We start from the raw sequence: 13,118 nt of genomic DNA on the forward strand, positions 1-13,118 counted from the left end.
TTGGGTGGCCCTGGGATGGGGGGACGAGGGCTCCGCATCCCCCAGCGCTCGGGCTGGGGCAGCGTTTGGGGCAGAAAGGGCCGATTCCTCCTTCGCTCTCCCCGGGGTGTGGGCTGAGCCTGGGGGATGCGGGCACAGGGAGGGATTTTCCGGGATTTGCCGGGGTTTTGCGGGATCTTCCCCACCCCCTCCAGCGGCAGGGCCAGCTCCACCCCCATCGTCCCCATCAGGACCAGCCTGGGCTAATTAGGGAGTTCCCAGCTAATAAAGGCAGCTCTGCCCTTCCTGCGGGGGTGGCGGTTTGTCCTGGTTCGGCCCTGCCCTGGGCCGGAGCGGCTGGAGGTGCGTGCTGTGCGGGGCCTGGGGTGTTTGCAGTGTTTGCTGCTGCTCAGGGGAGGTTTGGGGTGTTTGCTGCGGGTTTGGGGTGTTTGCTGCTGCTCAGGGGAGGTTTGAGGTGCTTGCTGCGGGTTTGGGGTGTTTGCTGCTGCTCAGGGGAGGTTTGGGGTGTTTGCTGCGGGTTTGGGGTGTTTGCTGCTGGTGTTTCTGTTCCCGCGCTCTGGCAAAAGCTCTCGGCAAGGGGGTGGCCGCGCTCGTTGGCCGCAGGGGCGCGGTTACCCCGTGGTCGCACGTGTCCCGTTGTTCCGCGTGGTTTCTGTGTTAACCGCAGCTCGGGGCTCTGCGCTGGGGGCCCGGGGGGCTCTGCGCGCCCCTGGGAGCTTCGCCCCGGTTGGTGCCGGGGAAACGCGGCCGTCGTGCAGCACGGGGATGGGCTCGAAGGCAGGAGTTCAAACGAGAGAAAAAGAAATGTAATGAAAAGCTTGAAAGTTCGATAAGATCATGCTTGTCAAGGGAGCTTCTCAGGAGAGAAATCCGCTCGGTTCCCAGCGCATCCGTCACTGTCGGATCAGGTGTGAAGTGCCGCCTGGTTCAGAGGGCTCCCAGCAAACCCGAGCTGATGGCTCTGGTGCCATTTCGGGCTCTGAGATAGTGTTCTGCTGTCTTCACAGGCAGCTTTCCACCCCAGGCTCCACCCGGCAGAGACGGAAAGGTTGATTCCACCTTCATTACCGCGTCCCCTCCCTGGCGCTGCCTGTGTGCAGGGGGGCTCCCAGCCCCACGCCGGCTTGAGAACGGCTCATGCACTGACTGCAATGTTGGGTTTGGTTTTTCATGTGTGAGCTTTAATACGTTATTTCTTGTAGAGCTCGCTGGCAGCCGGCACTGCAGAGCGGCTCCTGAAGCCGTTGCTCTGGCTGGCGGGGTGGGCTCATCACAAGGGGCTTTTGGGGCTTGCTGGGGGAAGAAGTCACTCGGCTGAACTTCGGATGTGCTCTCAAGTAGATTCGTGTTCCTCTCCTGCGTCAGGCCCTATTTAAACACAATAGCTACCCTGATTTCTTGATGGATCTGGTGGAGTGTTAAATCAAAAGAGTCCTCATGTGGGTACTTATTTTGGTGTAAGTGTGCTTTACAGTGATTCAGCCTTATTCCTTATAGACTTCGGCTTAAATGATATAAAGATGCTCTTAAACGGATATGCAAAATATTTGCACAAACCCAACCTCACTGGTCCCGAAACAGAATCTTAATTGGCCGTTTTTAAGAGCAAACGGCGACCCGGCCCCGTTCGGCGCGCTCGGCGTCCCCGCGGTGCCGGGCGCGTTTCTGCGGCAGACGCGGTGACCTCGCGGCACGGCTGGTTAATTTTATACGGCTCTTCATGATACAGCGCCGTTTAATTCTAGGCGCTGATTTGATTATGAAAGCTAATGAAAAGGGAGCGGTCTGCAGGCAGCTGGGCTGGCTGCGCATCCAGGGGGGCGCTGGGCGGGCTGGGGGGTGCTGGCTGTGTTAGGGTCCGGTTTCTGCTCTGCTGTTTTTGAGGGCCTGAGCGGAGCAGGCTCTGTGTGATCTGCTGAGGGGGTTCCCAGGCTTCTTTACTTTGTGTGTGGTTTGTTTTTTTTTTTTTAAATAAGGCGCTCATCCTGAGATGGGTGCTGTTGTTTCTCCTCTCGTACAGCTCAGGAGCGCTTGTCTGATTTCCCCCTCCCCCCATTTCTGTGAAGTGTTGTGGAGTTTAAACAGCATTAATTGCCTGAATTCCCCGAGAGGCTGGCCTCTGTGGTTCTCACTGTTTCTGGGAATCTGAGAAGTGGGGGGTGAGCGCTGCGCTGGTGCCGTCCGACCCCATCGCCTGCATCTCCCCTCCTTCAGCTTCCCGTGGCCCTGGCTGCTGTTCCCGTCCCCAGCTCCGCTCCCCAGCCCCGAGCGGGCGTTTCTGGGGTCCCGCAGCGGGGGCTGGCACCGGCTCGTCTCCCCAGCTCCGAGCGGGCGGCAGCAGCGCCGAGCCCGTCATTAACACTGCTGGAAGAGGCAAATTACAGACTTCAGTGACACAATTAGGTCAGCTCGATAGGAGATGAGAAAACAAAATAATTTCCCTGTGAATTCCTCGTCTGCCTGCCACCTTCTCTGGAGCACTGGAAACTGCGCCCCCAGCACCTGGGACTGGAGATCGAAACCACGGCAAAGCTCCTTAGGGAGTAAACCTGGAGGAAGGGGGTGGGAAGAGCAGGGCTGGGGTACAAAGTGGCTTGGTCCTTGACCCGAGACCGGTGTCCATCCAGCTCCTGTGCCCGGGCAGAGCCCCGGGGCTGCTTCAACAAGGCGCCACCTGCGCCTGGAACAAGAGGCACGGAGCCTGTGACGGTGCCACCGGTCACAGCGCGGGGAACCCGCCCTGCAGCAAGTCGAGCTCATTTCCGCGCTAGGGAGCGTTTGTCCCAATGAGAACCGAGCCTGTCCCAGCCAAAACCTTTGGCCTGGAGCATCAGGACCTTGAGGCTGGTTTTCCCGGGCTGTGGGAAGCCGGCAGGAGGATGCGGAGCTGTCGGCGATGCCGAGGGGGCGCGTGGCGCTCGTGGGCGGTCTGGGGCAGCGGGGCCCGCGGCTGGGCCAGACCTGCCCGTTTCCCTCGGCACAGCCGTCCCGCGCTGGAGCCCAGCGGGGTGGGGACGCGTGAGCCAGGGCCTGTCCCCCGCGCCGATGTTCTCTTGGATGGCCGAGCGAGTCAATGGCAGATTGTGTTGAAATCTCACTTCAGCGGCGAAAGCTGCAATTAGCATTTAATGAAGCTTCTTGCTTTTATTTTTAGGTAACCTCCGATTCCCTGACTGTGTAATTTAGTCCTCCATTGCTTGGAGATAATTAAAGTATGTCACTATAATTTGCTTTTTTTAAAAGCCTGTAATTATGTTTTTATTGAGAATAAAAAAGGGGGGGGAGGGGGAAATGAAAACAATGTTGGGGAGGAGAAGGCTTTGGATGGGCAAGGGGGGTTTCTCCCAGCCTGAAGGCTGAGAAATCTGCGCAGGATGTTGGGGGCACGGGGGCCACAGGGGGGGCCGGTTCTGTGCTGGGGTGGGTGACAGCACAGGGCGGTGTGGGGGTGTCAGAGCTTCAGGTGCCCCAAGCCTGGTCCTGCCCGCTCGTGGTTCGGCTGCGCGAAGCACCCGCTGCGGTCTCCACCGCTCTCCTTCCTGCGCCCCGAGAGAGGGGGAACCCCGGACCCCCCTGCACCCCAGAGCCCCCCAGCGCCCCAGCAAACGCCTGCGTGCGCGCCGCGTCTCTGTGCTTCAGTTGCAGGCATCTGGTCTGCGTGACAAACCCCGCTTTGCCATGCAGGGCTGCGTGGCTCCCGCTGAATGTCCTCTCTGCACAATAATTAATGGGGAGGAATTAAGTGGACCTTCCCAGGGCTGGCAGGACTGCGCAGCCTTTGGGGGCTGCTCCTGGGGTCTGGGCTGTGTTTGCATCTAGAAATGCTGCTGGATGTCACATAACCCGTGTCCTTCCAGGTCCCCCGGCACTGTGTAATGCTGACCGTGCCAGCCAGCGGGCCCCGCGCGCTCCGGCGGTGTCACACGGCGGTGTCACACGGCGGTGTCACACGGCGGTGTCACACGGCGGTGTCACACGGCGGTGTCACACTGTGCATGGCCCCGGGCCAAGTGTTGCTCATGGGCAGCCCAGCAAAGCTGCCTCCCTGCAAACGGGGCAGCAATGAGAGCGCGGCCATTGCAGGAGGAGCCGCTCACCTCCAATTCACAGCCTGGAAATTGGCTGTCGGAGGGAAGTTGAATAACGAATAAATTCAAGATAACTGATTGGCTTGTGGCCAGTTCACAGCCAGAGAGAGCTGAAATGGGTTGGATTGTTGGCTTTTTCTTTAAGTTATTCTCGCTCGAATTTTTGAGCGCTAAGAGGTTACATTTAGTTTAGAATATATTTAATTCATTAAAACGTTGATCTTCTCTGCTGTGGAGTTCAGATCTGATCCCAGGCTTTATTCCTTATCTAAATGCAAAGGTTTCTTGCCAGAAATACGAAGCAGAAAAAAAATCTCGGTGCTTAGGAGAAGTGACATGATGAAGAGAGCAGGGACTGGGCTGCGGTGCTGGGCACCCGCTGTGGCGGAGCTGACGTCCCCACCGGCGCGTGCCCGGTCCTGTCCTTGCCCGTGCTGGGGTGCAGTCTGCAGGGGCCCTCACCCAGTCCCACCCTGGACGTGTCCTGGGTGCTGCAGGCGGGAACCGGGGGTCCCTGCAGCCTCCCCTAGTGCGGGGTTGAGTGCTGGGGAATGTGCTGCAGTCCCCTGCAGCGCTTCTCTCGGGAGCTGGCTCTCCTACTGGAGCTGGAGCCAAAGCGGCTCATGAAAGTCTCTTTGATAGAGCAGTATCAGGTCAGGGATTTATGTTCACTGTGTCCTCAGGCTGTGCATTGAGTCCCAAAATACCTGCTCTCCTGCTGTCTGAACTGAACGGCACGATGAGCAGGATCAGTCCCCGCTGCGCTCGCAGCACGTTCGCGCTCCCCTCGCTGTGCGGGGTGTCACAGCACCTTCCCTGGGAGCCTTTGTTATCTGCCGGGGATAACAAAGGGAAGGAGCAGCACTTAAAACCCAATAAAACCCACACACCATCATCAGCCTTTGTAGCGGTTGCTATGGGAACCCCATACATGCACCGGAAACGCTGGAGTATGCAAATGAGGTTCTTAATTAGTTCTCCTTAGTCTTTCATGCTTCTGGTGCAGCAGTTTGATCGTTAGATGAACATGCCACTTAATTATCGGCAGCTTAACCAAACAGGAGCTGGGGTGACCCTTGGGGAGCGGGGGGTGCCCGAGGAGCTGGTGGAGCTGGGACCGTCCTGGGGCAGCTTTGGCGCGGGCAGGAGGTGCTGGAGGGGTCTCTGCTGCCGCTGGCGAGGAGCTGGGTGGGTTTCTGCCTCCCTGCAGAGGGGCTGCGTGGCCACGCGTGCAGCGGCTGGGGTCGGTCCTGGTGTCACCGCGGCTCTGCCGGGCTCAGGGACCGGGCTTGGACGTGTTGCCTCCAGCCCAGCGTGCTGGTTCTGCTGAGCCAGATGCCAGCCGGGTGCATGTGTGAACTCTTGCTGTAAATGCTATGAGTTTTTCACCAAACAAGCTTCATTAATCGCCTAATAACCGGATTAATTAAGGACACTGAAAGTAAACAGCAAGAATGTAATTTGCCTCTGATTGCCATGTAATTGCAGGAGTATGGTCCTATTTGCATATGCAGAAAGTGTTGTTGACAGAGGCACCGGGACCAAGAACAACAATTTCTGGAGGGCACGCGTGCCCTTGGGGTGTCCAGACCCCTTCAGCCGTACTCTTCGCTGCCTTCGGTGCCGCCTGCATGTGTTGTTCTCTGTGGTTCTCCGACTTCTTCCCCATTAGCCAACCCTCCTGCTATTTGTGGAGCTTTCCAAGCTGTTTGCTTAGGCAAACATTGGTGCTCCAAATAGACTGGCAGAGCAGCTTGGGAACGCTCTCCTGCGTCCTGCAGGCCGGCAGACGGCTCAGAACGCTCTGTCTCTCAGGGCTGTGCTGCGAAGGGCTGGGGCAGCCGTTCTCCCTCTGACCCCGTGTACCTGGACTTGGCTGTTGGTTGTGCTCGGAAGAGCCGGCCCTGGCCGGGAGGTGAACGGGGGCATGCGGAGAGCAGAGGAGGCGCTGAGCGGCTCAGGGCAGAACTGGCGACCGAGCCCAGCGAGTCCCGCGCCATCCGTGTCCTCCCGTGTCCTCCTGTGTCCTCAGCCGCGCTGGTTTTCCACCATTCCTCTCTTCCCCTGCGAACGCAGACATCTGGGTGGTGACTAATCCTGGTAGCCCTGGGTGAGCTTCCTTCTTGCGTTTGACGGTGTCGGCGCCGGCTCCGGGCTGCTGGGGGAGCGCCCGTGGTGCTGTGCGGAGGTGCCTTCGTGTGCCCACCCCACGGCGATGCACGTGCCCAAGGGGAGAGCTGGGAGCACCAGCTCCGCCTTGGAGAGCCCCCGGGTCGTGTTTCTCTCTTTCTCAGCGTATCCGTTTTTGTCTCTCGGTGGTGATGCGGTCTGGCTGCTCCTGCTATTTCAGCCCATTCTTCACGTGCAGAAGGACTTGGATTAAATCGGTGGTGTGTGCTCGAGACAGGCACGGGCCGCTCACCTGTGTGCCTCCGCACCCAAGCAGGATCAGCGGTGAATACGATCCCTTGAGCAGTTGTTTTCTAGAACAGAGCTTGCTGGCTAAATGGATGGGGGCCGGTTTGCCAGCAGAACACTGGTGACAAACACCTGTGAAGACAATGGGGCTGTGGGACCCCCCCACCTGTCCACGGGCATCTTTCCCATCAACTGTTTGTTTCCTTGCAGCATCCGAAGGTTTCGGGCCAGTTTCCCGTGGCTTTAAGCGCTGTACCTGTCCCAAACAGCTGCCAAACTCTGTTCACTACAGTCAGTGTTTTGTTTTCCTCTCCTGGAAACCTGAAACGTTTAGAGAGAATCAACCTTTCCCTCGAAACTCAGTGAGGAGAGGGTGGAAGGAAGGTCGCCTTCTGCTGACCGCGCTGCCGGGCTGGGAGCTGCTGTGAAGGACCCGTGGCCGCGTGTGCCGCCCGTGGCCGCGTGTCCCGCCCGTTGCCGTGTGTGCCGCCCGTCGCCGCGTGTCCTGCGCAGCAGCCGGGTCTGCGCCGTTCTGCGCCGCTCTGGTGAGCGCGGTGTTTGTTTCTGGCTGGCCACGGGTTCCCTCGGAGCCTGAAGAGCAAGACAGGGAAATAGCAACAATTGTGATTAGGGCTTTATTTTGAACTCGTAGAATCTCGATTTCCCGCGGTGAGCAGAGCGGCTGGAGGCTGCGCCCCACCGGTGCCTCCCAGTGAATTTTCCAAGCGGTAAACAAGGGAGGCAATCAGCCCCCCCTGGGCGCGGGGGGCCGGGGGTGGCCGTGCCTGCCGTGCCTTTGAGGCCTCTCCCGCTGTCAGCGGAGCCGAGGCGGCCGCGCGGCTCTGCCGCTGCCAGCTCTCAGCCGTACCCGCTGCTCCCAGACCCTCCCTGCCCCAACCCGGACTCTTCTGGAGCTGCGGCATCAGCGCCTGTGCAGGGCCGGCCCGGTGTGCCGGGCAAGCCTTTGCTCCCGCTGGCTCCTGGGGGTGTGCGTGAGTCGGTCGCTGAGGCTCGATGTTGTTCTCGTGGGCACCCTTCCCTCCCTCCTTGTGCACTGGAGTAGCTGTGAGGGGTCTGCGGGAACCTGACCTTGAATAAACGCTGTGAACACAAAAGGAGGGACGTGGAGGCTCATTAACGGGTCCTGGCTCCCGTGATCTTTGGCTTTGAGGATGCTGAGGTTCTGAATTGAGATGCACGAGACCTTGGCATGGGTAATTCATCTTTCCCTGATCCTGCTCTTTGAAATCTCCCTATTTCCGAGTGGCTCTGTATTCTGGTGCTGTTTTTCAGGGCTGATGGGGAAGCTGCCTCTGGTCTGATTGTCAGTGCTGCTGCTTTTCTATTATTTTTCAGATGCCTTGTGGTTTTTTTGGAAAATAAAATTCCAAATCCTGCTTTGTGATTTTTCTCTTCTCTGTAATTAGATGTAGCAGTGATCAAAATATGTTGCATTGCACTGCGAGCTTCTCCAGGCAGATGTTTCATCACCGGAGGAGAGATGACTTCATCCTTTACATTGGGAGAAAATTAACAGAGGAAGAAAGGGAAAGGCGAAGGAGAATGTTGGGTTTCGTGTTGTGTGGATGCATCTCCCTGGGCTTCAGGGAAGGGACCCAGAAGATCAAGGGCAGGTTTTCATACCCTGCTGACGTTCAGATGCTGGGAAATGCCCCCCTTGGACGTACTTTGCAATGGGGAGGGAGGGTTGGTGAGTGCAGCCTCCCGTGGAGGAGGGGTCCAGCACAGGGTGGCTCTTGGCTCTGTGTCCTGACTTTCTGGGGTGCACGGACGCAAAGGGGGCGGAAGGTCCACCGTGCCCTTTGGCATCTGCAGCCCTTTGGTGCGTGGTGCTTTGTATTGCTGGTGAGAATGGATTGATTCCCCGAATGTGACAGTAGAGGAAGATGGGGCAAGGCCTGTAAATGGTGTCGGGGGATGCCAGCAGCACGTACGTGGGTCTGGCTGGGGACAGGGTGAGTGTGCAGAGCAATGTTTCCCGTGCTGGGAACACCAAGCGCAATTCCTCAAGCTCGGCTCAATAAGAGAGCCGTCTAAAGTAAAAATGACAGCAATTCTGCAGTCAATATAATGTGGCTGCAGGTTAAATAAATAATGTTTGAATGATAATAATTGCAAAATGATGCTGTTTCATCTGCCACAAACGTGTGGTTGAGCTCCCCTGGGCTGGGCAGCGCGGGCTGTTGGGAAGCGGATCTCTCTGATTGTGCCGCTGTGGGCGCTCCTGGGCTGCCCATGCGGGTGTTTAATGGTGCTGCAGGCGCTCCGGGAGCGGGAGGACGGGCGGGACGGCCAGCGCCCCAAAGGGAGCCTGGGTTTGGGTTTGGTTATGTGAGGGCGGCTTTTTTAGGTTCTCAGGGCTTCTGAAAACCTGAGTTCATAACTAAAGGACTGGATTATAGTCCTTGAGCTCTGTAGGGAAAAAAGGTGTATATTTCTAAGTGCTTTTTACATACGGAGTGTTGTACTCACCTGTATTTGTATACAGGCAGATCCAGCCGCATCCGAGCACGGTGTTGGCCAGACTTGAAGCGGCTCCGTGCTGTCCCACCACCTTCCTCCGTTACCGCTTCGTGTCCCTGTGAAGCCGTCCGGGATCAACACCCCAGAGAAGGTGCTCAGCCCCAAACTGGAGAAACTGGTGTGCTCAGCACCTGGACAGACAGGGCTGATTTCAGGCTTGGCTGCAATATTGATCCTCACTTAACATAGTAATGAGAATCTGCTTCCATAATCAGCGAGGGAGAAATGTTATTTTCCAGCTGCCAGAAGGCAATGAGCCGTGCTGGCCGTGCTGGCCGTGCTGGCCGTGCTGGCCGTGCTGGCCGTGCTGGCCGTGGGGCTGGGCCACGCTGCCTTGGCCTCGCCTGGCTCGTCTTGGGGAGCCCCTTGTGGCCTCCTGGGCTGTGTGTCCTTGGCTTGGCTCCTCTCGCACACCCGATGTTCGGGGGGAGCCTCCATCTTGCTCATCCTGAAGTGAACCTGAGTTTCTTGCGGTGAACCCATCGTTCATATTGCAGTCTTTGAACCCCCGGGGCCGGTGGTGGTTTTCCAGCCCTGCTGTGCTGCAGAGACGTGGGGCAGCGTCGGTGCCAGGTCCGCAGACCCCAGCTTGACGCCTCATCTTCCTTGTCCAGTGCATTATTGAGCTGGAAAATGCCTTATTTCTGCGTTTCCTTCCATTCTTGGTCTGGGTGTCCCCAGGCGGGGGCGGGCGGCCTCTCCCCCGGGCCGGGTGCCTCGTCGGACCCGTCGGGCTGACGGCAAATTGTTTTTTGATGGCTGACTCGGTATAACTGAACTCAATTTGCCTTTCAAAAGCAGCTAATAGTCGCATTAAAAAATCCATTTTCACTTGTGATTGAATTTGACGGCGGCTCAATCAATAAGCGAATGGAGTGTTTCACAGGCTGTACCGACCAGTGTTACCACGGTAACGGTGCAAGCCGGCGCGGCCCGTGAACCCCGCAAACGGTGCCGCCGCACCCCGGCACCCGGCGGCTGCCACGGCACGAAGGGCCAGAATGTTCCCCGTTTTCCCTTCCGTTGGCGCTGTGGAGGGCGGTGAGGGCTGCGCTGGTGGCTGGCGTGGTCAGCCTGGCTGTGCCGCCATGGCCAGGCCTCGTTGGGGGGGATGGCCGCTTCGTGCTGCTGGGCCGAGGGAGCGTGGCCTGGCGTGGCCCTCGGGGTCACCCGCCCGTTTCTGTGCCGTTCCTCCCCAAATCTCTCGCATCTGGGAGGGAAGGCAGGAGGAGAGCAACTGGTGTGGCTCTGGAGCCACATGTGGGGCAGGGCTGGCAATGGAGCTGGGACTGGAGCTGGCAATGGAGCTGGGACTGGAGCTGGCACTGAGCTTCCCGAGGGGACGGTTCTTCTGGGGGGGAAGATAATGAAGTGAGGAAATGGATTCTTTTTTTTTAATAGGGTTCATCCGCATTTGATGAAAAATGAACGTGGCACTTTGCTTCACGACAGTCGGAGTGTTTCCTTTCAACTATTGTTTGCCTTCCCCCTATTGTAGTGTAGAACGAGAATGAAATGTTTCACTCGGGAATCTTGCAGTTGTGAGTTTTTTATTTTTTCTTCTTTCTTTCCAAAGCAGTTTCTTGGGGAATTTTAATGAGAAGCTCCCGGTGTGTGCTCCTGGCTGCCGGGGAGGCTCCGGCGCCGCGGCCGTCCTGCTGGCGCGGGGAGGCTCCGGTGCCGCGGCCGTCCTGCTGGCGCGGGGAGGCTCCGGCGCCGCGGCCGTCCTGCTGGCGCGGGGCAGTGGGGTCACCGGGCCTGCCCCCCTGCCCCGCTCTCCTCCAGCCCAAGTGGGCTCCACTTCTCAAACCCCGTGAGCTGCTTTACAGCACGCTGGTGTCTGCTCTGCAGGGAGCTCGCCTGAGGCTCCAGGATGCTGCCAGTTGCCTTCTATCGCATCTTTAAAGCGCAGGAAAACAACGCAGTCCTGTCTTTGAGCTCGTTTCCATAGATTGATCTGCACTAGAGGAGGAAAGAAGTCTGTCCTGTGTTTGAACTAAAAAGGAAAGGCAGGCACCCTGGGCTTAACTGGAGCTGGCAATGGGGGTTCACCCGCACCGAGTGAACGGGGCTGAGCTGTCGCTGCCAGCTGAGTTCAGTCCCTTGTCCCCCGCGCGCTGGCCCCGCTGGTGTCTCGGGGGTGGCTCTTGGCCCGGCTGCCAGGAGTTGCGTTTCTCACCTTTTTCGCTCCGGGGTGTGCGCCGTGTCCCGCGGGACCCGCGGTCAGGACGCGGGGTGGCAGGCTCAGCTCAGCCTCTGCTCGCCAGCACGCTGCAGGTCGCGGCGCTGGCTGGAGGAGGCAGGAGGCTCCGAGTTTCCAGCCCTCTTGCTAGAGGAAAGGAGCCATTTCCCTTAATTTCACAGGCTCTTTCCACCATGGCTGTGTTTGCTGGCGGCTGAGGATGATTCCTTCTTCCCACGCTCACAAGAAGAAACAAAACCTCTAACAATGGTGCCTGAGCAATCCGCAGAGCTCTGGAGACAGCCTGGAGGGTCAGGGCTTTGTTTCCTGACGCGTTCAGGGCTCCCCTAAACTGTAATTTCATTGTCACCGGGAGCTGACATCTCTTTGTTACATACTGGAAGGAACTGGCAGCAGAGCTGGTTTCGGTGTGCGGAGGGAGCTGCACCTCTTCCGCCCGAGCGAACACGGCTCCGCCGCACGGGATGCAACAGCCCGGGCTCCGCTCCCCGCGGTGACACAGGGACCCCCGTTCTGCTCCGGACCCCCGCTCGGCGCCCTGGGCCGAACCGCTGCACCACAGCTCTGCCCCCAGGACAAAGAGGCTCCCAGTGCCCGCGCCTCCCCAGAGCTGGGCCCTGGCACGTGGAGAAACCAGGAGTGGTTGAGGGGTAAAGTCGGGCTCCTTGACAGAGCGGGTGCTGGCTCCTCTCCTGGGGTGTATGGGGAGCATTTGTGTGGCTCCCTGGGTTGTACCCACACGGAGCATGGAGGAGCTGCCTGAACTCTTTGCTGGTAATTGGAAATATTTCAGAGGCACCGTGTTGTCCCCGCGAAAAGCCCAACTGAATGGGCTGGTGTCGGCGCCGGCGAGGTGTGCGTGGGGCTCCCGCACGGACCTCTCGGGGAGATAGAGCAGCCGCCTGACCCGGAGGAAACCGTGTCTGAGCTTCTGGCTTTCAAAGCCGTGCCAGGCCCTGCTAGGGAGCAGAGCAAAATGGTTTCTGTGCTCCTTTTTCCCAGATACAAAGCTGCTGAGGTGTAATACGCTGAGGGGAAGGCGATAAGCTCTGCGGTCAGCTCCGCGTGCCGCAGCAGCACGTGGGCTGTCATTATCCTTCAGAAGCTGCATCTCCTGTGAAAGGCACTTGGGAATGGCTCTGAGCTGGTGTGGCTCCTGGGGGGAGGCGGCTGCTGTGTCCGGAGGAGCAGGGAGGGCGCTGGGCCGCCATCGCGGGCAGGACCCGTGGCGCTGGGTGCCGTACCTGCAGCCGCCACAGCCGTGTTCCCAGAGCTGAGAAACGGAGGAGAAACGTTCCCGTAGAAGAAATGAGGTACTGAGATTAAATGGTTGGAGTCGTGCAGAAGATAATAACAACGCTTGGGGGGCGCGCTTGAGGCAGTGACGGGAGCTCTGGGTTGAGCTTTACAGTTTGTGATGAGGCTTAACGAGCATTGGCTGGAAGAGCTGGGAGGGAGGCAGCAGCGTCGTGGAAGGTGCTGGTCCGGAGCTCTGAGCTAGATCCAGTCAGGCTGGGCTGGGTCGCGTTTTGAGCCGGGCCATCCCAGGGCAGAGGCTGCTAAAGCTGAGAGCTGAGCCCAGCTCTGCTGAACCCGCTTAAGGAAACTGCTCCTGGGTGTTGGCGTTCCCGGCGCTGCCGTCGAGCTCCGCGCAGGACGGGTTTGTGCGGCAGGACGAGCCCCCCGACGCCCGCTGGCGCCCCCGGCGAGCAGGGCCGCGTTTCCCCGCCTGGAACAGGAGCAGGGTTCCTGTCGCCCGCCCATGGAGCCGATACCACAGCCGATTGATTTGTGGTGGTTGACGTGAGCGGCCCCAGATCAAAGCGGGCAGTGGGACCTGACGTGTGGAATGATTTCCTGTCTTA

The 13,118-nt window shown here is 58.8% G+C and overlaps 1 protein-coding gene across 1 annotated transcript in view; it reads left to right on the plus strand.

Annotated features, from left to right (window-relative positions):
• Positions 1 to 304: 304 nt before the first annotated feature.
• The window catches only part of LOC139829534 (uncharacterized), a 40,395-nt gene continuing 27,581 nt past the window's right edge, over positions 305 to 13,118 (plus strand). The window contains exon 1 of the mRNA XM_071817584.1: positions 305 to 342. The gene's annotated coding sequence lies outside the window, so the exon portion shown is untranslated. The remainder of the gene's footprint in view (positions 343 to 13,118) is intronic.

The sequence above is a fragment of the Patagioenas fasciata genome, chromosome 21, assembly GCF_037038585.1.
Source record: "Patagioenas fasciata isolate bPatFas1 chromosome 21, bPatFas1.hap1, whole genome shotgun sequence".
Lineage (NCBI taxonomy): Eukaryota > Metazoa > Chordata > Aves > Columbiformes > Columbidae > Patagioenas > Patagioenas fasciata.